Raw genomic sequence first — 6237 nt, forward strand, 5'->3', positions numbered from 1 at the left:
ATAGAAAAAAGAAATGTTATTGGCTATTTTTCAACAGAACACAGCCTCTTTGTGGCCAAGGTGGCCCCAGATAGACCTCATGGGAACATAGAGCAAACCTCTTTGTCCTGATGCGCATATGTCCTTGTCCTAGAAACTAAAGAGAGTGCAAAGATGCTGACAGTCAGTGATCTGGACCCTGAAACCACTCTTATGGTTCTAAAAGCACAGTCTTCACAACAAATCCCCCCACGTTCCCTAATTGTTGCTCATAATTTTTTCCCCCAGCCCTACCAATGAACAGAATCTTATCAAAATGTCGTCAGTACAGTGTTATGATTCAACCATTAAAATCTATTTCATTTTGCCTGGCTTTTTTAAATTTCTTTTTTTCCTACTACTGAAGTTTGCCCAGGGTAAATCCGAGTCACTCCACAGATTCAAGTGGATTACTTATTTGGAGAATGGCTAGCTCTATTCAATAAAATGTTACTTACTTTGTTTTTCAGGAACTGACATATGAGCCCATTAGTTAATTTCACCTTTTGACATAAATATTATCCTATTCTGCAACATTTGCAAAATATTATGTTTACAACCCCAAATCAACTAGCCCATAGAATGTGTGAACATCAAAAAGCAATAAAAATGGCATAATATGAAATGATGGATTTTCATTCACTAAATATGGTGAAATATATATTGTGAACCATACCAATAAGCTCTCTTTTTTCATTCTCCGTTTTTTAAGAAAATTCTTAGACCGAAGGGCCTGAGTTTGTTGACACACGTGCCTCTCTTTTTTAATCATTTTGTCCTGTTCATCGAGAGAAGAGACAGTAAATATCACACAGCAACAACCAGGCGAGAAAAAGAGCAAAAAAGAAAAAAAAAAAAAATCCAGTTACCAAAAAAAGCTTCTGAACACTTTGAAGACACACTCCCAGATGCCCTCGTTGAATGCCTTATTTGACATTACAGTAACACACATTCACTAGTTTTTAAAGAGTATAAAATATTAATGAATGTAAAATATCCTGCCTGTGGGCCTTTCTCTCCAGGCTTTGCTTATGAGCCAGATGAGTGTGTCTTGTCTCAAAAGTAAAGTTTTCTGCCGCATCTTGACATTACAACAACCTGGAGTAAATAACTAACACAACATCGTAAACCAACTATACACCAGTAAAAATTTTTAAATAAATAAATAAAGATAAAGTAAATCAGAGAATAAGACGTTAGTAACGTTTAGAATCCAAAACACACTTTGCCCTTGACTTAGTTTTTTTTAAAAAAGGTATAACAGAAATAAAACCGTCTCCAGTTTTCTGTCCGTCAGAGATTTGCCCGCAAGCAGCAGTCTGCACTTCGAAAGGGTCGCTTTTGCGTGCTTATTTGATGACATCTAGGAAACCACTGAGTAAAGGAAAGCTGAATCACTTTATAGTCATTCCTAGAATCGCAAAGAGCTCATTTCTCCTCTTTAAACTCATGGGTCTCCCTTTAAGAAGTAAGTATGTCAGATGCACACAGATGAAAACCAGAAACATTGGTTAGCTAGTATGATTAGAGTATATGACGTGTGTACAGATCATCATGATGGGTAACAGGGATCCTTCTGTGTTTTCAGTTTAAAATTCCGGAGATGATCATTTGGTATCACAGCTCTGGTGACTTAAACGCATTCAAATAAATGTTGATGCTATATACAAATTACAATGTTTAGAGAACTTGCTGGATTTCCTTTTTTTTGATAAAAAGAAAAGGTGAAGCTACCAAATACCAAAATCATCTCTAAATTCTAACTTGAGAAAGTGTCTAAGGGAAAACACCCATCTTCATGAAAAAGGAAACCACAGGGAGAAGCAACTTGTCCTAACGCATACACATTCCCAAGAAGTTAAACTTTGCAAATTCTCAGACGGCTAACCTGAGAAGTGTAAGTCTGACACTCAACAATATTAATTATATTTACACACACTTCTGAGTCTATCTTCCATTTTACTATCATGTTAAAATACTATTTTACTGAGTTTAAAAAATTAAATCACTCATTAGGTCTACAATATAAAATACAGAATAATTTAGAAATGTCAGAACAATATAATAATTGAACAATGTCAGTCAAGATGCTTGGCATTGGCTATGTCCTTTGTGCCTTAATTACCTTATACAGAGTAAAAGGTAAAAACAACAAGTTTGACTTACTGTCAGGAAAACAGGAGTGAGGAACTGAGAAGCACCTTTGATTCACTGGTTTCTTTTTGTCCAGAAGAACAGTTAAGAATCCTTCAAGGACTTTTTCACAAATGTTTGCCTCTTTTAAAGCTGTTTTCATTCAGTTTGGCTTCTGAAAACAGGCCATGGTCTGTATGTAAAAAGCTTGCCAAACACATTCTTTACTTGATAAGTTGTTTTTTTCCCAGGTCTTTCTTCTAGTCCAATTGTGCCCCAGGAAGGATGCAGCTGGGGATTGGTCCCTAAGTGTGTGTCACGTGGTACCTGTTTATTACTCTCTCTTTCTGGCATATGCAAAAAAGTGATCCGATTCAAAAAGGGAGAAACAAAACCCCCAGTTCTGAGTAAGTCCAACTTTGAATGATTAAAAATTCAACAGCCACGCCAAGAGCGAGCAGATTCAAAAGAAAGGAAGTTGAACAGAGAAAGAAAGTGAGGATCTCAGAAATCAGAGTAATTTACATGAGAAAACTTTACCGAAGACTTCACTGCACTTCAGTTAAGTGGTTCTCTGTACTGGCTGATTCCTATGTGCTAGAAGGTATGCTAAGGGTTTAAAATGAATTAGTTTATTTACCCTCAAAGCAAACCTGTGAAGTTGGTACTATATTTGTACACAGTTTACAGATTCGAAATACGAGACTGAAAGGCGAAGTAATTTGCAGATGCTCAAATAAAGGCAGAGCCAATACATGAGTCCAGAACAGCGTCTGGACTCAAAACCCACTCACTCTTAACTACCACTGTGAAAATTATGCTAATAAAAACAACGATATCTAACATTCATTTAAATAGCTTAATAGTTTAGACTAGATGGGCAGAATTTTTTTTTTTTAGCTACAAATGCTGGACGTTCTCAGAATTTAAATAACCCCTGTTTATCAACCCTGAAAATCTCCTTACACGATTTTAACTGTAATCAATACATTTCTTGGAATGTGTACACATGTTAATAACCACTCATGAAAGTGAAGGACAGAGAGAGGGTGAAGCACTCGGAGACTATTCAGGCGATCACCGTTTTCATTAAGAATATGGAAATAAATGTTTTCTTTGACTTTAATTGCATTCCCTCCCTGTTGTGAGTCACATTTCTCATCTTGTTTTCCCACTCGTTGCTTGAAGTAAAAGTCCATGAACAGGAAAACACCAAATATTTAACCTAGCTCCAATCCCAGACATTATTGACAATATTTAACGGGTGGAAAAAACAACTAAAATTATATCATAATACACACACACTTTCTTAGTAACTAAACCGAAAGGATAATTTTTCTATTTCCGTAACTTTAAGGATTGTAATCTCCAGTATGGTGCAGTGAAGCGCTTACAGGGTTAGGAGTCTGAGGCCTATATGCCAAGCTGTCGCTCACTGGCTATGTGCCTTGGACAGGTGACAAAAAATGCACAGGCCTCTGTTCCACGTGTATAACAGGAGCCAACCTTTTCGGTTCCAGGCCTCTGTGCATTGATGACGGTGCGGCACTGCTACAGGGTCACAGTGCTTACACCCTCCAAACTTGGACTTAACGGATGACCACGCTACGTGACGTTAACCCAGCCCCCTCGGTACACATCTCAGATAGCTAATATTTTTATATTTCTTTTTTTAGTTGAAGTATAGTTGATTTACAATATTGTGTCAGTTTCAGATGTATAGCAAAATGATTCTGTTTTATATATGCATATTTTTCTGATTCTTTGCCATTATAGGTTATTACAAGATATTGAATATAGTTCCCTGTGCTCTACAGTAAATTCTTGTTGCTTATCTATTTTACAAATAGTAATGTGTATCTGTTAATCCCATACTGCTGGGAATTCCCTGGCGGTCCAGTGGTTAGGACTTGGCACTTTCACTGCCGAGGGCCTGGGTTCGATCCTGGCTGGGGAACTAAGATCCCACAAACCACTCATCCAAAAAAAAGCAAACAAACAACTCACACTCCTAATTTATCCCTCTCCCCCGCCTTCTCCCTTTGGTAATCATAAGTTTGTTTTCTACGCCTGGGAGTCTGTTTCTGTTTTGTATATAGATTCATTTGTATTAATTTTTGGATTCCACATATAAGTGACATCATATAATATCTGTCTTTCTCTGACTTACTTCACTAGGTGTAACATTCTCCAGGTCCACCCATGTTGCTGCAGATGGCAATATTTCATTCTTCTTTAGGGCGGAGCGGCATTCCGCCGCATGTATGCGCCACACCTTCTTGACCCAGTCCTCTGTCGATGGACACGGAGGCGGCGTCCCCGTCTCGGCTACTGCGAACAGCACCCCGCGCCATGAACACTGGGGTGCGCGCACCTTTCCGAGTTAAGAGTCTTCTCCAGAGGTACGCCCGGGAGTGGCGCTGCACGATCCCACGGCGGCTCTGTCTTTGGTTTTTAAGGGCCTCCACGCTGGTCTCCACAGCGGCTGCACCCGTCTGCATCCCCACCGACCGTGCAGGAGGCCCCCTTTCCAGCTCTCTTTTCTCAATCGTCTCCTTAGCCTGCTTCCTCCCTCTGGGTCCTGGGCCCGAGGTCTGCCCCTTTGCTCCCGGCAGGTGCATCTACCAGGTGCATCCACCGTCTCCCCTGCAAACCCAAGCCCCCGGGGGGAGGGGCAGCTCAGCACCCTCCCTCTTGGCTTCATGGAAACTTCCAGAGACCGTCGGCCCGTCCGTCCTCCCCCGAGTCAGAGGCCCAATCTCAGCAGAAATCACTTGATTGCTGAAACGTGCCAGCCAGCCGCTGAGCCTCTGGGGGGGAGTCGTAACCTTTTGCTGGTCGAGGGTCTGGAATATTCGAGAATCACCCAGAGCGCGGGGCGGGGGGACCGTGGCGCGCGGCTTCCGACCTCCGCTTGTGAACAAGGCCGTGTCTGCGAAGCCAGGGAAGCGAGGGCTGCGGGCGAGGGAGTCGCCCTCGGTTCGCCAGCTCCCGAGCTCCCGGGTGGAATCGGAACCGGGCCGAACCTGGAGGGCGGGCAGAGGCCAAGAAAGAGGCAGCCCCTCGGGGGCGGGACGGGGAGGGGGCACGGGGCGGGGGTCCCGGGAGATGCCGGCCTCCCCGAGGAGCCTCAACGACACACCACGCGTGCTGCTCGCTGGCAGCGCCGCACCCCTGGGAGTCCCGCCGGGCGGGGCCCGCGGGCACAAGACGCCCTCCAGGGTGGGGGAGGGGCGGGGCGGCTCGCGGGTCAACCAGAGGTCACGCCCTCCCCGTGACCTCGCCCCGACCCTAGCGGCTGTGCGCTCTCACAGCTGAAGTTTAAGAGAATTCGCTTCTGTATCACCCTGAATCCCGCCCTCCCCGCAGCGTGATGGAACTCGTTTCTTTGGGTCACTTTTACGTCTTTCAAGAAAAGTCACATGTTTTGCCCTCCAAGTCTTCCGTGTCTTTTGCAAGATGCGTTCCTACGCAGCACAGAGTTTCCGTTACTAACGTGATAGGATCTATCTTTTAACATTTTCTAATTAATTGTTGCTTGCCTGGAGGAGCAGGGTTCATTTTGCACGTTAGTTTTGAACTCTGCGGAGCTCTCTTGTTCATTCTGACTGGAAAACTTCGGAATTTTCTAAACCATCCGTTAATCTGCTAGATTGACAGTTTTACGATTTCTGTTTTCTAGCAATTCTCACGATTCTCTGAAGTTGAATTCCCGGGATAAATCCCATTGTTCCTGATGCAGTCTCACCCTCTGACTCTTTTATAATATCCGGTTTCTTTTCACGATGCTGTATTAATTGTATCTTTCGTAGTTGGTATTTCCTTCTACAGTCTCCGCTTCCTCCAAATGGCCTTTTTTTCTCCCTGTTTGCTCATTAATTTTAAAGGCACACAGCTAATCCGTGCTCAGATTTCTGACCTAGAGAAACTGTGAGTTGATTAATGTACGTTGTTTTAAGATGCTACATTTGGGGATGATTTGTTATGCAAAAATGGATAAGGAATACACCAGTTACTTCTGTGTAACTCCCAAAACACTCTAAGCCCTGTAAAGTCAAGACTCTGTATCGTTAACCTCCGTTTCCC

The sequence above is a fragment of the Balaenoptera ricei genome, chromosome 20 (genome assembly GCF_028023285.1).
Source record: "Balaenoptera ricei isolate mBalRic1 chromosome 20, mBalRic1.hap2, whole genome shotgun sequence".
Taxonomy (NCBI): Eukaryota; Metazoa; Chordata; class Mammalia; order Artiodactyla; family Balaenopteridae; genus Balaenoptera; species Balaenoptera ricei.